The sequence below is a fragment of the Notolepis coatsorum genome, assembly GCF_963971535.1.
Source record: "Notolepis coatsorum genome assembly, chromosome: 2".
In the NCBI taxonomy this organism is placed as follows: Eukaryota; Metazoa; Chordata; class Actinopteri; order Aulopiformes; family Paralepididae; genus Notolepis; species Notolepis coatsorum.
Window position 1 is genome coordinate 106,976,213 of NC_140166.1, and position 20,000 is coordinate 106,996,212.

Sequence of the window (20,000 nt, forward strand, 5' to 3'; positions counted from 1 at the left end):
GATAGATAGATAGATAGATAGATAGATAGATAGATAGATAGATAGATAGATAGATAGATAAATAGATAGATAGATAGATAGATAGATAGATAGATAGACAGACAGACAGACAGACAGACAGACAGACAGACAGACAGACAGACAGACAGACAGACAGACAGACAGACAGACAGACATACAGACAGACAGACAGACAGACATACAGACAGGCAGGCAGGCAGACAGACAGACAGACAGACAGACAGACAGACAGACAGACAGACAGACAGACAGACAGACAGACAGACAGACAGACAGACAGACAGACAGACAGACAGACAGACAGACAGACAGACAGACAGACAGACAGACAGACAGACAGACAGACAGACAGACAGACAGACAGACAGACAGACAGACAGACAGACAGATGACTGATTTACTGACTGACGGACTGACAGGCAGAGAGAGTGAGAGTGACATACTGTAGGGTGACAGTGGTGTCTCGTCCTGGCGTACCGTTGCATGACTTGTTTATTATTATTAATATAATAATCTGCTCCACAGGGGACCTTTGTCACCTTTTCCCGTCTTGGCTCTTTGCCCTAAAGGACATTAACTCATGTCATGTTAACGTTCCCTAACGTTTTTGTTACACTGCCATTCGCTTTCAGACAACACAGTTCTAAAAAATAAAAATCTGACTTTTTCAGCGCCATATTTTCGGAACCGGCAGTAGATAGATAGATAGATAGATAGATAGATAGATAGATAGATAGATAGATAGATAGATAGATAGATAGATAGATAGATAGATAGATAGATAGACAGACAGACAGACAGACAGACAGACAGACAGACAGACAGACAGACAGACAGACAGACAGACAGACAGACAGACAGACAGACAGACATACAGACAGACAGACAGACAGACAGACAGACAGACAGACAGACAGACAGACAGACAGACAGACAGACAGACAGACAGACAGACAGACAGACAGACAGACAGACAGACAGACAGACAGACAGACAGACAGACAGACAGACAGACAGACAGACAGACAGACAGACAGACAGACAGACAGACAGACAGACAGACAGACAGACAGACAGACAGACAGACAGACAGACAGACAGACAGACAGACAGACAGACAGACAGACAGACAGACAGACAGACAGACAGACAGACAGACAGACAGACAGACAGACAGACAGACAGACAGACAGACAGACAGACAGACAGATGACTGATTTACTGACTGACGGACTGACAGGCAGAGAGAGTGAGAGTGACATACTGTAGGGTGACAGTGGTGTCTCGTCCTGGCGTACCGTTGCATGACTTGTTTATTATTATTAATATAATAATCTGCTCCACAGGGGACCTTTGTCACCTTTTTCCGTCTTGGCTCTTTGCCCTAAAGGACATTAACTCATGTCATGTTAACGTTCCCTAACGTTTTTGTTACACTGCCATTCGCTTTCAGACAACACAGTTCTAAAAAATTAAAATCTGACTTTTTCAGCGCCATATTTTCGGAACCGGCAGTACGTCACTTGATTGATTGATTGATTGAAAACTTTATTAACAGATTGCAGAATGGGTACAATACAGTACAGCTCAATACACACAATTGTTAAGGGGATGCAGACCAGAGAAAGACTTTCGTCTTGTTTACATCAGGGTCCCCCATTTTCAATTCATCAGGACATATATGACATACATGACATACAGATAGTCAGTACTGCTACATCTATACATTTATGACATACCAGATTTGCAAATACAGTACTGTTTGTGATACAGAAGGAGTTAGGAAAAGGGAGTATATACATTTGACGTAGAAACTGTACATTGGAGGAGGTTGGGTGGGGGGGGGTTGGGTACACTGGGATATTGACAACCATACTGGGTAATCTACATTGGAGGTGGTTGGGGGGGGGGGGGGCACACTGTATAAACAAGCAAAACTGTACATTGAGGGGGGGGGGGGGAGACACTGTACAAACAAACAAAATTGTACATTGGACTATTGACAAAACCATACTAGGTAAATGACTGTACATTGGCAAAACTGTACATTGAGGGGGGGGGAGACACTGTACAAACAAACAAAATTGTACATTGGACTATTGACAAAACCATACTAGGTAAATTACTGTACATTGGAGGGGGTTGGGTTAGGATATTTACAGGGGCCAGTGTTGAATTGCAGTCTCCCGTAGGTGTCCCTTGAGAGAGGTTTTGAAAGTGGGTAGTGATCCACATTCCTTTACAGCTTTGGGTAGGGCGTTCCACATTGATGTGGCATAATTGCGAAACGTGTTTAGTCCCTTATTTGAGCCGAATCTGGGTTTAACATGATTTGTGGAGCTCCCTCTGGTGTTGTGATCGTGGTATTCACTGACCTTTGGGAAGTATTTTGACATGTACATGGGTACCTTGGTCGTGTAGTGTATCTTGTAGACCAGGCCCATTGCAAGTTGCTGTACTCTGTCGTCTACTCTAAGCCATCCTAGGTTGTCAAAGTGGGCAGGGGTGAGGTGGGTTCTAGGAGTAAGGTCAAGCAGTAGTCTGACCAGTTTGTTTTGAGATGTTTGTAATTTTGTTTTTAGCGCCTTTGAGGTGCTTTGGTACCATGAGGTGCAAGCATAGTCGTAGTACCCCTGAATGAGTGCTCCTGCCAGAGTCTTCAGGGTATTCTTGTTTACCAGAGAGGAGATCCGGTACAAGAATCGAGTTCGTTGGTTGACTTTTTTTTATTACATTGGATGCCATTTTGTCACAGGAGAGATTAGCCTCTAGGATGGAACCCAGGTAGGTAATTTCATCTTTCCTTGTGACAATATTGTCACCCACTGTAACTGAGAAGCCGTCGGTCTTGCTGAGTTTGTTATTTGAACCGAAGAGAATGGACTCTGTTTTGCCCATGTGTAATGATAGTTTGTTATCAGCGAGCCATATGCAGATTCAGCCTAGTTCCGAGCTGAGGGTTTTTTCAACCTGTAACTTGTTCCTGTCAGAGACCAGCAGGGCTGAGTTGTCCGCAAACAGGAACAAGTTGCAGTCACAAGCTGACGACATGTCATTTGCATAAATTAGGAACAGTAGCGGTCCTAGTATGCTTCCTTGTGGAACACCACAGCTCACTGTGAGGGGGGGGGGATAGGGTACCGTTTACCTCCACCATCTGTTCCCTCCCCTCAAGGTAGGATTGCATCCAGCTCACTGATAGACTATCAAAACTAGGGATGCTCGATATTGGCTTTTTTACCGATACCGATATTCCGATATTGTCCAACTCTTAATTTCGATACCGATACCGATACCGATATAAACCGATACCGATATATGCAGGGTTTCCACCCAAAAAAACTGAATAATTTCAGGTAATTAATAATTTCACTGGATGCATTCAAAAGGCTTTCTAAATGTAAGCATTATCTGTGCAAAATATGATAATTAAAAAAGTAAAAATTAACATTACATATCTCTTGTTGTTGAATTAAACCAACATGCATACTTTTGACAATAAATAAAATAAGAATTGGTTCTTACTTGCTTGCCTGGGTAAATAAAGGTTAAATAAATGTAAATTTTTTTTTTTTTTTTTTTTTTTTTTGATACCGATATTTTCCGATATCACATTTTACTGCCGATATCGGCCGATAATATCGGTCGGCCGATAATATCGGACATCCCTAATCAAAACCAATTGCTTTTAGCTTGTCAATCAGAATGGAGTGATTGACCGTGTCAAAGGCCTTTTGTAGGTCCAGCATGACCATGCCGCAGTATTTGCCTGCGTCCACCTCTTGTTTGATGTGGTCATTCAAATAGAGAAGGCATGTGTCAGTGGAGTGGGATGTTCTGAAGCCAGATTGGAATTCGTAGATTAGATTTTTTTCTAGGGATGTCCCGATCCGATCACGTGATCGGAATCGGCGTCGATCACGTGCTTTTCAGAGTATCGGGGATCGGGAAAAAATAATAATAAAAATCGGCAGTCAAAAAAAGAAAATTTTTATTCAACAAACATGACCATGTCCACGTCTTAAACTCATACGGAGGCCTTAGTTTTGGTTTTAAATTACATATAATATATCATCATTAATGTATTTATTGTCACACAGAGCAGAATCATTTTCCACAACAAACACATTCCCCTTTAATTTTCACCGTTGCAACAAACACCCCTTTAATTTAGACGCTACACGCTACACGCGGCTCGACCACAACAACAACAACACGTCGCTCCCGAAACACGGTTAATATCCACTGACTTGAGCAGCTAGACTTAATGTCAGAGGTTTGGAACTAAGCATTTAAAAATAGAAAGTCAAGCCAGTTGCAATGTTTGCAAGGAGGACAGCCGGCTGGAGGCGAAGTTTTCAGACTAACTTTTGGAGGATAACGTTACGTGACTGAGGATGATCGTCGGCGTTTCAGACCAGAATGGACCATTACGTAAGTCGAACACTGAATGTATACTAATGTGCAAACATATATTGAAACTTTTAATATTTCTCATATGAAGCAGAAGCACATTTCTCAGGGTGAATGTAATAACAAACGCCTCCGCGCTCGCGCCCCGGATATAGGCAACAGATGGGCTTGTCTCGCTCCACCAGTTTCTGACAAATGCGTCAAAATTGATTACTAATGTGAAATATCGGATCGGAAACGATCGGATCGATAGATATTTAAAATCACATGCTCGGGATCGGATCGGAAGCAAAAAAAGGCGATCGGGACATCCCTATTTTTTTCCGCTAGGTACTTTTCGACCTGTTCGTAGACTATTTTTTCCATGACTTTCGAGATGGAGGTGAGAATGGAAACAGGGCGGTAGTTGCCTGGGTCTAATTTGCTGCCCTTTTTGTGCAGAGGGGTCACCCTCGCAATTTTGAAGTCCTTGGGGACGTGTCCCTGTTTTATGGAGAGGTTTATTATGTGTGTGATGATTGGGGTGATGGCGGCTGCTGAGTCTCTGAGGAATTTGGAGGGGATGTTGTCATGGCCAGTGGCCTTGTTAGGTTGGAGGGCGCTCAGTTTATTGAGTACCTCATCTGTTGTTACCATTTCCAGCTTGAAGTCGTCCTTGCGGACCCCTAGGTTTTTGTAGTAAGCTACTATGTGTTCTACCCCATAAAGCCCTGAGTGGGAGGGTAGCTTGTTTACCAGTGTTGTGGCTATGTTTGTGAAGAAAATGTTTAAGTAATTGGCTACATCCAGCTTGTCTGTGATGAGCGTGTTGTCCGTTTTTATGTTTATGTTTGAGAATCTGGTTTTAAGTTTTTTACTGCATCCTAGTTGATTATTGAGTAATTTCCAAAGTTCACGTGGTTTGTTTTTGTTTTCCTCAGTTTTGTCATTGATGAAATTCTTTTTTGCAGTTTTGATCATGGAGTTTACGTCGTTTCTTAGTCTGTTTCTTTCTAGTTTGAGTTCAGTCACGTGGGCTTGGAGTTCACTGCTCGTGCTTTTAGTAAGCTTTGACTGACTTTTACGAAACTCAGAGCATTTTTTGTCTCTGGTTTTCATAGCGGCCAGTATTTCGGAGTGCATCCACGGCTCAGCGCGATTTTTTACCCTGGTGGTTCTTAGGGGGGCCATGTCGTTTAGTATTGTTGAGAATTTGGTTTTGAAACCAAGCCATGTTTCTTCAACCAGTGTACCATTGAGTTCATCTGACCAGTCCAGACTCTCCAGTTCAAGGTTGAAGGCCTCGCTAGAGTAGGTTTTGAGGTCTCTAGATGTGACTGTTTTGTGGCAGCCAGCCTTTTGTTTTAGTTTTTTGCGGGTACAGAATATCATATAATGATCACTTAACCCGCATGCTATAACCCCTTTATTGGAGATCTTGGACTTGTCGGAGGTCAGAATGAGGTCAATGGTAGTCTGAGTTGATTCACATACACATGTGGGTTGGGTGATTAGCTGGCTGAGGCCGTGCAGATCACAAAACCTACTGAATGACTGAAGACGGGTGCATCTTTTCGTTGCATATCCGTGTTCCAGTCTCCAATAAGAATTTTGTCTACATCCTCAACTCCAGCTAAACACCCATCCAGTGTATCATAAAAGCCACTATGATCTGGCGGCCTGTAGACTGTGCCAACCAGTAGGGATTTCGCCCTTTCTAATAGGATTTCCACCCATACAGTTTCAATTGATTTATGATTCAGGTCATTTCTGTTGATGAATTTGGTGTCCTTGTGTATGTACACACAGACACCACCTCCATGTTTGTTCCTATCATTCCTGATTATTGAGTAGTTCTCAATCTCTATCTCTGGATCTTTTACAGAATCGTCAAGCTTAGTTTCTGAGAAGCACAGTATGTTTGCCTTACCATTTATGAATAATTGTTCGATTTCATCCAATTTGTTTTTTAAGCTGTTAATGTTAATGTGAAAAATGTTCAGTCCATTGGCGTTGGTTATTTCATTGATGTTGGCAGGTTCGAAGTATTGTTCGTTTGTGATCTGTTCCTCTGTGTGGGGCTGGGGGGCTTTGTTGTTGTGGGTGGGAAGGGGGGGGGGGTCGGGTCCTGCGCCGTGCTGGAACAACAAAGAAGGGGGGAGGGGGGGGTCGGGTCCCGCGCCGTGCTGGAACAACAAAGGACTCGTTCCTGGATGTTTTCGTTGTTAGCTCTGCTAGCTAGCCGGCTATCGGGCGTCGAGATGTTTAAATCCCGCGTCGAGTTGGTCGTCATGGTTTCGACCCTCGGTTCACCTCCTCTCGTCTCTGCCTCACGTGTGCTTGTCTGCTGCGGCGTCATTGGGGGAGATTCGCCGCCCGCGCTGTGGATGTAGCCACAGGTTGCGTTGTCGATGCTGTTGGTCGCGATGGGAACCTCCATCGCTTCTTGCGTTGCCAGACCAAGTCTTCTAGCCTGAGTTCTGGTCAAAACCGGGCCTGGGTTTAAATGAATGTCTCCCGAAAGTAGCAGAACCAGGATGATCATGGTCCTACGGTCCAATCTGCCAGTCGGGGTAAGTTTTTCCGTATCGGGCTCGCTGTTAGTAGCGTGTGTATAGCCGCTGTTCCGACGTCTATGTGTTTCTTTTCCGAGCCATTGAGAAGGTAGAAGTCACTGTGGGTCTCGTTAAATCCGTTTTCACTTCTCTCCACTTCTGTTTGATGTTGCTTCATTGATGAATTGAGGTATAAGTCCGTAATCCATATTAGCAGGAGTAGAAAATGTCCACAAAACCTTGTTGATTTGGTTGTTTGGCGAGAGCTCTCTGTAATGCGACTGCTCATGACTGCGCCGGATGGCCAGTCACCAAACTGGCCAGGACTGTGGAGCTCTATATCAGTTGGCGATAGATAAATGAAATAGACATTTATTTATATTAAAATGTTTGAGATTACTACTTTATAGACACACAGTCTTCACTCAACTCGTACTGTATGTGATATATAAAACATACAGGTGTGCAAACTACTGTACCTTTGCAGTAGCATAATCTAAATGTAAAATTCAATTTTATTCCTCTTAAAAAAAGGTGTGGGGAACACTCATCTCTTGGGAGGGTGGGGGACTAATCTCAAGTTTGGACATAGAGGTTTATATATACATTTACATTTACATTTAGTCATTTAGCTGATGCTTTTATCCAAAGCAACTTACAAGTTCTGTACGACAAGTCAGCAGGAAGGGTACAACTCTTTCAGCTGAGTAACGATGTTCATCAAAAGTAAAGATTGGTCGGGTTTCGGCTGTCCTAACTGTGGTGGGAAGTTCGAAGTTCAGAACGAGGACCAAGAATAGGCGGCTTCTCTTTGATGACCCTCCCAGAACTCGGATAGGAGTGGGTCTGAGGCGGACAGAAGATGCAGAGCGGATGGGTCTTGAGGGTATGTAGTTAGAGACCATTGACCGGAGTTAGGCGGGAGCCGTTCCCTTCACTGCACGATATGCCAGATATACACAACACAAAAAAAAAAATAAAGCATTTAACATTACCTTCCATTTTGATTACACTTTCGGTTTTGTTTGTTTGTAATTTTAACACTGTTGGTGCTCTTGTCTGTTCTACCTGACATAAAGGGGGCAACAGTGGCTCAGGAGGTAGAGCAGTCATCTGGTAATCCGGAGGTTCCCGGTTCGATTGCCGTTCCTCCCGGCATCTGTCATCAGGAAGGGTACAACTCTATCAGCTGAGTAACAATGTTCATCAAAGTGTTGCGTGCTACAGTGTAGGTTAGTTTATTAGGACAAGTGCATGACAGTAAGGGTTCTATTTGTTTTATTAATATTTTTTTTAAATTTCATATAATGGTTGAAGAAGTGCGTCTTTAGAGATCAGGCGGGCCGCTGCGTTCTGAATGAGTTGAAGAGGCTTGGTGGCTGTGGCCGGGAGGCCAGCGAGCAGTGCGTTGCAGTAGTCGAGGCGGGAGATGACTGTTGATTGGAAGAGGAGTTGGGTGGCTTCTGTTGTCAGGAAGGGGTGGATCCTTCTGACGTTGCTCAGGAGGAATCTGCAGGTTCTGGTTGTCGCTGCGATGTGAGCAGAGAAGTTCAACTGGTCGTCGAGGACAACACCAAGGTTCTTGGCGGTCGGGGACGCGGTCACAGCTGCATTCTCGACTGTGATGGAAAGGTCGGTCAGGGGGAGGATTTGAGGTGGTTGGTCGTCATCCAGGCGGAGATGTCGGACAGACAGGCCGAGATCCACTCAGAGACGTGGATATCTGAGGGAGGGAAGGAGAGGAAGAGTTGAGTATCATCGGCATAACAATGATACGAGAAGCCATGAGACGTGATAATCTTACCCAGTGCTTTAGTGTAGAGGGAGAAGAGAAGGGGTCCTAGGACCGAGCCCTGGGGGACACCCGTCCGCAGGGGGCGGGTGGCCGACAGGGTCCCTCTCCATGACACGTGGTAGGAGCGGTCATTGAGGTATGATGTCAGCCATGTCAGCGCAGAGCCAGCCACTCCCATTTCTGCGAGGGCCGCGAGGAGGATCTGATGGTTGACTGTGTCGAAGGCTGCAGATAGATCTAGGAGAATCAGGACAGAGGAGAGGTGCTTTTCCTAAGTGAAGTGCCTCTGTGACCGCAATGAGGGCCGTTTCTGTGGAGTGGCCAGTCCGGAAGCCAGACTGATTAGGGTCTAGGAGATCATTCTGTAAGAGATAAGCAGTAAGTTGGTTGGGATACAGCACGTTCAAGTGTTTTAGAAAGGAAGGAGAGAAGAGAGACAGGACAATAGTTGCCTATTCTCGAAGACACTCTGATGTCACGAGACCGCCGCATCTTGGTATAGGGGGACCATACGGATTCTACCATCAAATCCATGCATTGAGCTCCGTTTTTATTACATGTTTTATCACATTCTTGTTCATTTCATAACATTTTCATACGATTTGTTTTGAAATATTGAGGCCAACATGGCATTTCACTATTTCGAAAGCCTTTCTGGTGATTCTAAGGCGAGATATGAGTCAAAAAAACTCCCCCTGATTACCACGACCACAACATCAGAGCGAGTTAGCCGAACGTTAGCCACCAGCCACTTTTTCCTCCGTGATGGTATAAAACTTCCGATTTGATTTCTGTTTTTTTCATTAGTATAACGCGTAACACAGCAGCTCTTTGGCATTGTGAAGGACTGAAGAAAAGTCTGCTTGATTGTCTTTAATTTGCCGCTTTAACTATCCGTTTCTCCACTAAATAGTGTACACAATGTACCAGGCGGGGCAGTTTCCCCCCACGCTGCAGTTGCGTAGCAATAACAGACTGGAAGTTGACTTCCAGAATGACGGTGGGGTTCAGGGTTGGTTTTTTTATGAGCGGCGTGACTCTGGCTTGTTTTAGGGAGGTGGGGAGTGAGGAGTTGAGGTTGCAGTTAGGAATCGGAGGATGTCTGGTGCTATGGTCTGGAGGAGTGGGGAGGGTAGCTGGTCCAGCTCGCATGTAGTCGGACGGTTCGACGTTACCAGTGTCAGGGTCTCGGCTTCTGTAATGGGAGAGAAAGATGACAGCGTGAAGGATGAGGTTCTCGATTCAGTATTTGGAATGGTGGGGTTGGGAGAAGGAGCTGCGGATGTTCTCCACTTTTTCCTCAAAGAAGATCGCGAAGTCTTCGGCAGAGAAAGATGAGGGAGGGGTGGGGGTGGGGGGGGGGAGTGAGGAGGGAGGGGGTGGTAGCATGCAGTTTGCGAATATTCTTGGCAGAGGCCTCGATCCTATGGTGTCAGCAGCAGATCATAATACAACTCAGACAAGCAAGCAAACAACACTAACAATTATACATGTTGTACATATTGTATTATGTATACAAGAGCAATCAAGGTTAACACAAAAGAACAATGAAAAGAGAAAAAATCAAGAAAGAAAAAGTCCCACAAACTGTATGTTTACATAATACATACAGTACATCTACATGCATTAACAAAGTAACAGTATATATACATCAGAGAAGAATAATGTGCAGCATAATAGGCTGCAGTATGTTTTTTCATTCATGACAGATTTACAGTCAACAAACATTTACAGGGCGTTGTGTAAAAGAGCAAATACGCAGAATATATGGCGAGGAGCAAGAAAGAGAGAGAAAAGAAAGTTGAGGCCGCACTTCACGGCCGCGTCTTCAAGAACAACACAGATGCGCTTTAATTTATGCCACTTTCTGTGATTGGAGCAGAACGCCGGCCATCGATCGGAGGCCTCTCTCCTTTCACCTGTTAAGAGCTTTCCTCCTAATTGGCCGCCGCTGCCGCCGCGGTCGCTGCCAAAATGGCTGGTCCCCTTTTTTCTCCTCCCTCACAATAGTATGTTAAAGTATGTGTAAACCACGCTGGTTTCTCTTCCCTCTTGGACTATTGATTTTTAAATGAAGTATCAAAGAAATCAATAGTAATCAACAAATGAAGGTACCGTGCTGTAGTGTCAGATCCCAGAGCTCCGCCTAATCAATTTAGTAGCCTGTCACAACATGGAAGATGAAGGGGTGGCAGTTAAAAAAAAATTGGGGGAACCTGGTCAGAATGGAAAGTGAGTTGTGAGATGAGCCGTTTGTCATTGGACAAATGGAAAGAGAGAGAGAGAGAGAGAGAGAGAGAGAGAGAGAGAGAGAGAGAGAGAGAGAGAGAGAGAGAGAGAGAGAGAGAGAGAGAGAGAGAGAGAGAGAGAGAGAGAGAGAGAGAGAGAGAGTGGATGACTGGCATAGAGAAATGATCAGAATCACCAAATAAAGAACAGTGAGACGCAAACAGACTTAAATAAATTAAGATAGGCACGGAGACACATACTGTAGAATGGATAGACAGACAGATAGATAGATATATAGGTAGACAGACAGACAGATACAGTCAGTCTGTCTGTCTGACTGACTGATCGACTCACCACTGACTGATTTACTGACTGACGGACTGACAGGCAGAGAGAGTGAGAGTGACCTACTGTAGGGTGACAGTGGTGTCTCGTCCTGGAGTACCGTTGCATGAGTTGTTTATTATTATTATAATAATCTGCTCCACAGGGACATTTGTCACCTTTTTCAGTCTTGGCTTTTTGCCCTAAAGGACATTAACTCACGTCATGTTAACGTTTCCTAACGTTTTTGTCACACTGCCATTCGCTTTCAGACAACACAGTTCTAAAAAAAATTATCTGACTTTTTCAGCGCCATATTTTCAGAACCGGCAGTATGTCACCAAACTGGCCAGTACTGTGGAGCTCTATATCAGTTGGCGATAGATAAATAAAATAGACATTTTTGAGATTACTACTTTATAGACACACAGTCTTCACTCAACTCGTACTGTATGTGATATATAAAACATACAGGTGTGCAGAGAGAGAGAGAGAGAGAGAGAGAGAGAGAGAGAGAGAGAGAGGAGAGAGAGAGAGAGAGAGAGAGGCTTGTTTGACCCAGATCTTTCAAATTTTTCCTGGTGTCTCGTCTCTTGCTCCCCACCGCTCCTACCCACGAAAGGTGGAAATATTACACAATGTATTCACTCTAGCAAAAATAGAAATATGCCAATAGACCTGTAGCCTGGAAGCCAGTCTTTCTCGTGAATTTCTTTTCTACTTTTGCAATACAGACTGGCCTTCCTCGATTTCCAGAAATCGCAATGCGATCGGAGCCAATCAGGGACTGCATTATAACTGTGTTCCGTTCACCAGCAGTGGCGAATATTCATGGAGGCCAAGGGAAGCCAAGCTTCCCCAAAAAAATTAACAGTAAAAAAAATTATAATAATTTTTTTTTAATAAAAATAAACGTTATATATATTTTTGTATATATAGTTTACAATAATAATAAAAAAAATCATTATTTTTCATCTCTGTGTTATAATTTTTTGGGGGATTTTCTCCCTCTTCTCCTTCTCACTCTCTCTAACACTGTCAGACTCACTGAGGCAGGCTGGCAGTCACTCTGTGCTCACTGCAGCTCAGGCAGAATAGAGAACATTTGCAGAGGGGGAGGTGTCTTTTTCTAGCGTCCTGGTCCGTCCACATTGTGGTTGGTTGTAGACTCCACAACCAATTATTAGCCAATAAGATTCAATCATATATAACCTCTAACTTTAACACTCCCACTTAGGGTTGTCTAGTACACTGTACAACTTCTTCAAAAACTATTTACAAAGAAAATAATACAGTTCAGAGCATCAAAAAGAATATGGCAGTCAATACTACATAACAGGCAATATTTACACACCAAACACACCAAACATGACCTCTGCAAATCTTTTCAATTTCAGTTTGGAAGCAGGCTTCGTCATAGCATCTGCAACCATGTCGTCTGTAGGACAATAGACAAGTGTCATCCTTTCTTCTCTGATGACAGATCTGATGAAATGGTATTTTATATCCACATTTTTACACCTCTGTCGGCACACAGGGTTTCTTGCGATTGCAATGGTTCCCTGGTTGTCTTCATAAACAAGAGTTTTCTTATATACATAGGTATCCATTCCTTCGAGCAGTTGTTCTAGATAAATACATTCCTGTATTGTCATAGCTAGAGCCATGTATTCGGCTTCACAAGTTGATAGTGCCACTGTGGGCTGCTTCTTTGTTTTCCATGAAACCAGTGAGCTGTTTGTGTTCAAACTCACACAATATCCTGTGGTACTTCTTCTATCTGTGGTGTCAGCTGCCCAGTCTGCATCACTGTAGGCTTTAAGCCATAAGCCCTCGCTGCTCTTTCTGAAACACAGCTGTTTATCTGCTGTACCTTTGAGATAACGAAAAACATGTTTTGCTGTAATCCAGTGCTCCTCTGTGGGGTCAGCAAAATGCTGTGACAATTTACTCACTACAAAACATAGGTCAGGGCGAGTACATGTTGTCAAATAAATGAGGCTACCTACAGCTTCTCTGTAAATTTTTACATCTGTCAATCTCTGAGCATCCTCTTGGTAGTCTAGTTTTTGATCACATGGTGTTTCCCTTGTTCTACATTCTTGCATGTCAAAACGTTTCAGGATCTTTTCCACATATCTCTTCTGGGATATTTTTACACAATTGGCAGACTGTTCAAAGTCCATGCCTAGAAAATGCTTTAACCTGCCAAGGTCTTTCATTTTGAATCTGGTGGAGAGCATACCTTTCACCTGTTCTAGGTTTCTAGTGTTGTCTGCTGCGATGATCAAATCATCCACCCAAATTACGATTATCACTTTTCCTGACTCCCTTGAGTAAACACAGGGGTCTACTGGGTTCTGTAGGAAGTGATCTTCAATGAGACATGTATGAAGCATCTCGTTCCAATTTCGCCCAGACTGTTTCAGGGCGTAAATGGATTTTTCTAGCTTACACACTAGCTTCTCTCCATTCTTTTCGTAACCTTCAGGTTGTTCCATATATATCTCCCTATCTATGGGTGCATGCAGATAGGCTGTCTTCACATCCATCTGATGTAAAATCAAATTGTCCTCAGCTGCTTTCTGCATCACTACCCTTACACTGGTCAGATTGGCTGTGGGGGAGAATGTTTCACCGTAGTCTATCCCCTCCCTCTGACTGTAACCTTTAGCTACAAATCTCGCTTTGTACTTGTCGTGGCCTTCAATACCCTCCTTGATTGAGTGCAACCCATTTCCCTCCCACTGTCTGTCTGCCCTCTGGTAACTTGGTTAGAGTAAAGGTGTGGTTGTCCTCTAGGGACCTCATCTCCTCATCCATTGCTCTCTCCCATTTACTTGATTCAGGGGACACTCTTTAAAGGTCTGATGTACTCCACTGACTACTCTGTAGCAGTAATCAATGCTGGTAAGTGTACTGTCATCCTCGTCACTTTCTCTCCGGGCATAGTCTGTCAAATACTTTGGGGGTTTGTGTTCCCTTGAGGGATACCTCCCACTGCTTGGGGCACGTGACGTCACCCTCGGGTGCTCCTCGTCATCGTCCTCTGGGGGTTGCTGACACGGTCTGTCTGCACGACCGTGCTAAGTACACTAGGCTGAGATGTCTCTGTTTCTTCACACCTTACTCTGGTAAGTTACTGTCTACTAGCTTACACCTAGCCATTTAGAAAAGAGTGTGCCATTCCCTCTCTGCCACTCCGTTCTGGTGTGGGGAGTATGGACATGACGTCTTGTGTCTTATCTTGTTCCTTCTCAACAGTGATTGGAACTCTCTATTTGTGAACTCGGTTCCGTTGTCGGACCTCAAGCATCTTATGTTACCATAAGGGGCTACATCTGCAAGGAATTTCTCCGTGGCCTGGTGTGTGTCACTCTTTGCTTTGAAAAAGTAAACAAACACTGCCCCTGTACACACATCTGTAAAATACTGTACATATGTAAAGCCTCCTATGGACACGTTGCTTACTGGACCGGCTAGATCTGTGTTAACTAGCGCAAGTGGTACCTTTACTTTTTCGGTGGGATTTCTGTTTCTCGATTGAGTAAACTTCCCCTTTATGCACACTACACATCTCTGTCAGGTCTACGCTTTCCACCTTCAATGTGCATGCCTTCTGTCACTGCTTGCAGTTTCAGTAAATCCTCGTAAATTACAATGACCCATAATTTCATGCCATGACTGAATATCGTGACTGACAGTCACATTACACATATCATTATTATTACACTTGTCGTTGTCATTACACTCTGTTTGTAGATAATACATTCTCTTGTACACCTTTATGTTAAATCGTGTACCGTCAGGCTCTACAAGAAGATTTTTACCTTCATTGAAGAATACTTTGGCACCGTTCAGAGTAGCAGCTATTACAGAGAATAGTTCTTGTGGGAATGAGGGTACGTAGAGAGCGTTCTTTAACGTCACTGTACACCGGCGCCCCTCACTGTCTATGAGGCATACCTGTGCCTCTCTCTTGCGCCAACCCGTAGGTGCGCTTCCCGTCTGCCAGCTCCATGCTGTGTCTCTCCGGGTTGAAAGTGTTGTCAAAGTTCTTGAACCGACTCCTGTCGTTGATGATGTGGGACGACGCACCTGTGTCCACGATCAGTCCCTTCCTTTGGGCCTGCTGCAGCTGCGTTGGCCTGGTGACGTACGCTGTCTGCGCTCCGAAGATGAAGTCTTCTTGTCCCGCTACTCTCCGGGCATCGTCTCGATTCGTCTCACGTCCACCGTCGCCGCCATCTTGTCCACTGCCGCCATCTTGTCAATGCCCATACCGCGCGCTCTGGCTCAGTCTTTGTGCAGTTACTTTTCCGATGGCCTTTTTCTCCGCATCGCCAACACGCCAGCTCCGTCGTGGGCCTGGTCTTCTCCCTCGGCGTCGCTCGGGCCTTCAGCACCCTCTCTCCCGCCTCCGCGGCGGCTGGGTGGATATCTTCTGAGGCCTCGAAATTTCGTAACTTGGCCTTGAATTTTCCCAGCGTCATGTCCCCTGAACCGTGTGTTACCAGGAGTGTGAACGGTTTGTACAGCTCCGGTAGTCCCCTCATCACCATCGCCATCATTAGCCCATCGCTTGGTGCTTCTCCTGCACTCTTCAACGCCGTAATGATCTGCTCAGCTCTGATGACGTATTCGGTCACAGTCTCGGTGTGTGCCCCTTCTTCAGTGCTGTTAGTGTTATGTAGAGGGACACGACTCGGGGTCTTCCTTGCCCAATATAATGTTCTCTCAACACTTCCAGGCTTTTTCGGCCTTTGTCCTTAGTGTCGTGGAATATCAGCCCCAAGCTTGTGTCGTCGAGCAGTGGTGCTAACTCACAGTATGCGTCTGCATTATGCTTGTCGTCCAGGGCTTGTGCTTCCGCCGTCAGGTCTCCCGTGGGGGCCGTCAAGATCGTCGTCTTCAGTCCCACACCGTGCATGCAGCATAACATGCGCTCTTCCCAGAGCTCATAGTCCTCTGCCTTTCCATTGAATGAGGGCCATTTGCTCCTTCCCTTGGTCGCCATCCTCCTCCTTTTTTTTTTTTTTTTTTTTATTGGTCTTTTTCCCCCTCCTTTTTCCTCCGATTTTTCTCCCATCCCAATGTTAGTCGTTATGCCAATTCCCAATCCCCTTCCTCGTCGCTGCGCACTTACCCCCCACAGTCGGTCTGGGAGAGTGGAGGCTACCACGTGCTTCCTCCGACACACGTCCAGCCAATCAACCGCTTCTTTTCACCTGGCAGCGCGGATTCTCAATGAGAGGGCGTAGCGTGTGGAAGGATCACACTATCCCACTTAGATCCTATCCGCGCTTAGCAGGCGCTCCGACCGAACTGTAGGAGTCGCTGTTTACAACGACCCGGACCCACCCCGCCAGCTTCTCCCACCCTCTAATACTGCCAATTGTATTAGTGTGAACGGCCAGCCAAGCTGGTGACAACCCTGGAGCTGTGAGCTGGATTCGAACAGGCGAATCCAGCCGTTCCGGGGTTGGTGACGAACGCAATATCCGTTACGCCACCTGACCACCCGCCATCCTCCTTTTTGATGGTAGGCGTAGCTTTAGCTCTGTGGTTATAGCCTTTAGCCACGCAGTGCTCCCGGCGCTAAACTAGCCTATACTTCAGCTAAACTTGCTACCCTTATTATGTCGTCCCTGTGTGATCTGGCCCCATAACCTGTTGACAGAACTGGCTATGGGGCGACAATAATATGTTCATGAGGCATGGTTTCTACCTTTAGCCTTTAATCGGCGTGGTTTATTATTTACATTTCACAACAGCAGCACATGAGATCTCCTCTCCGTGAGAGGTAGGTGGGAAGAGACAGAGGGGGAGTCGGCATCAGCTTATATACCCTCTACCTGGCGGTAACATTAACAGCTCCGCCTATAGTGGACAGTTATGCATAGTTAGACAGTCACTCAGTTACTAGCAATCATATATAACCTCTAACTTTAACAACGTCTCCCGAAGCAGCGTTAGCTAAATAATAAAAGTACTTGATATTGAATACCGATAATCAGATCGAGAATAACAGTACTGCCAATAACTTTAACATCAGCCTTTAGAGGTCAACGTATCGGAAAAAAACTCCAAAAGCAGACCATGTGGAATGTGTGAACTCTTACTTCTTATACTGTACGTATAAGCAAATTACTTCCTCACCGCGCCCACCGGTGTATGCTTTTTAAGTTTCACTTTCACTTCTAGAGTAGATTTAACTCAGAGCAGAGAAACAGCCCAGTGCAGAGTGCATGGTTGTTAAGTTGCTCCGTCCACTTGTCATCATGTCTTTACAAGCCTCAATGTTTTATTCATCATTTTAATTTGGCAATACATGCTTAATATTCAAATGTTAAATATTACGTTAAAGATTAAAGTAAGCCTCTACAGATATTGAGCATCATTGTGTAAAATGTACAACCCTAGTTCCACCTAGTGTCGTATAGCCCCCCCTGAGACGTATTCAACCCTAGTTCCACCTAGTGTCATATAGTCCACCCTGAGACATATTCAACCTTAGTCCACCTAGTGTCGTATAGTCCCCCCTGAGACGTATTCAACCCTAGTTGCACCTAGTGTCATATAGTCCACCCTGAGACGTATTCAACCCTAGTTGCACCTAGTGTCATATAGTCCACCCTGAGACGTATTCAACCCTAGTTGCACCTAGTGTTGTATAGTCCCCCCCTGAGACATATTCAACCCTAGTTCCACCTAGTGTCGTATAGTCCCACCTGAGACGTATTCAACTGTAGTTCCACCTAGTGTCGTATAGTCCCCCCTGAGATCTATTTGTCGAATGGCTCCCTATACTGAACTTTGATGTCCGTACCATGAAGTCGTGGGACGTATACATACCATTACATCCCTATATTATATAGAATTGCATGACGCTTATCCTCGGTTTTCTCTTCTCAGTTCAAAGTTTATGTAGTCTACCTCAAAACTGTCCTCAACTACAGTACTTGAGTAAAAGCACTTAGTTACTCCCTCCAACCCCACCAAAAGTGATCACCCTCTAGTTTTTCTTTTGGGGGGGGGGGGGGGGGGTTGGTACTATTTGTGTAAAAACATACCAGTATGCCTGAGGGCTACTGTATATCGGGTTACGTCACGGAGAGGCCTCTCCAAAGGGAGCCTGTCCAAAATGCTTAATAAATCTCCAGGTGAACCTTGTGAAACAGGTAGACTACCCACCTCTCACTGTCAACACCCGGCTATCTGTCAGTGTCATGCACGGCTCCTCGCATGCTGCATACCTGAACACTGAGCCAACGCTATTGGGACCAACTTTCGGTCGGCGGACGTCGCCCAGACGTGCATCCATCAACTACAGGCGACAGGCTTTTTTATGAATGAACGTGTTCCTGGCAAAGCAAAACAATGGGCCTGTCTCTGGTCTAACTTTCCATTCAGTTCAACTTGAAGGTTTGTCTTGTTTTTTTTTTGTAATTTTTTTTGTAATTCTTTTATTTTTTTCATGCAGTGATCGGAAATGCTTACTGAACGTTACATCCTTTTGAAAAGCCAGTTGTGATGAGGGCATATTTGTAATGCAGAGGCGTCTAAAAAAAGAAAAAAAAAACAGCAAAGTGTGAAGTGAGGTGAAGTGAGGTGTTCACACTTTTACCTGACAAGGTCACAGCAATTTATCCGTCCTACTTTCCTTTGGCAGGTGCTGTCAGGAGGTGGTTGGCTGCTGTACATATGAGGCGGACTGAATCCAAAGCCCTGCGCCTCCTGTGAACAAGACAGAAGCTGTGGACAGAAGCATGAAGCCGCCTTCCATTTACACCGTTTTGCTGACCACTTAGTCAAAGTCTAAAAGCGTCCAGCTGTGAAAGTTGGTATAGCTGAAGAGTAAATGGATGTTCATAGTCACAGGATTCTGGTTGCAAAACACTGGTAAATGATAATCAGGGATGCGTTTGCACCTCTTTTACACTAAAGTCGATATGAAGTACCGATCCAATCCATTACCTTTACTGACCAGTATAATGCACACCTGCCGGCCAATCAGAAAATAATATTCACCCAGACCATGGTATAAAGCAAAGGTAATGCTAACCGTTTCAGGGAATGGAAAATGCTAAAACACATAGCTTCTTACTCTGGGGGGTGTAGTTAAATAAAAACCTCTGGTCTAACCTTGCTTGCTAGTTGGTAGATTAGTCTTCAAACCAGTAGGGTCCATTTGATAGTCTATCTATTCTATGGCAGCACATTTTTTAAATGGAAAATAAAATGATGGTATGCTTAATATGACACTCAAGTTTGATATGATATGACATTTTCTTTAGGCCACCTTTCAGACGTTTTTAGACACGCTTTCTCTGGGCTTTTGATATGTGAGATTTTTTCGAAAACTCATTAACTCATTGAGCGCCACGCTGTTTTTCCATCTGTACTGCCTGGCACCAGCTTTATTGCCAATTTTCATGATGTTTGCGGACCCATCGTATATTCTATATTATAGCTATGGAGACAATAGGATGGCTCATTTGACAGGCACGATTTATAGTCCAACATTGACAAACCAGTTAATTTCTACATGCCTTTGTTTGTGCTCTATTCCACGCTAAACATTGCCTTGTTCCAAAATAATCCAGTCTCGTTTTCTAGATAGTGAGATATGACGTGTTATATGCATATGCGCAAATTGTTCGGGTTGCTCGCCTGAAACCTAT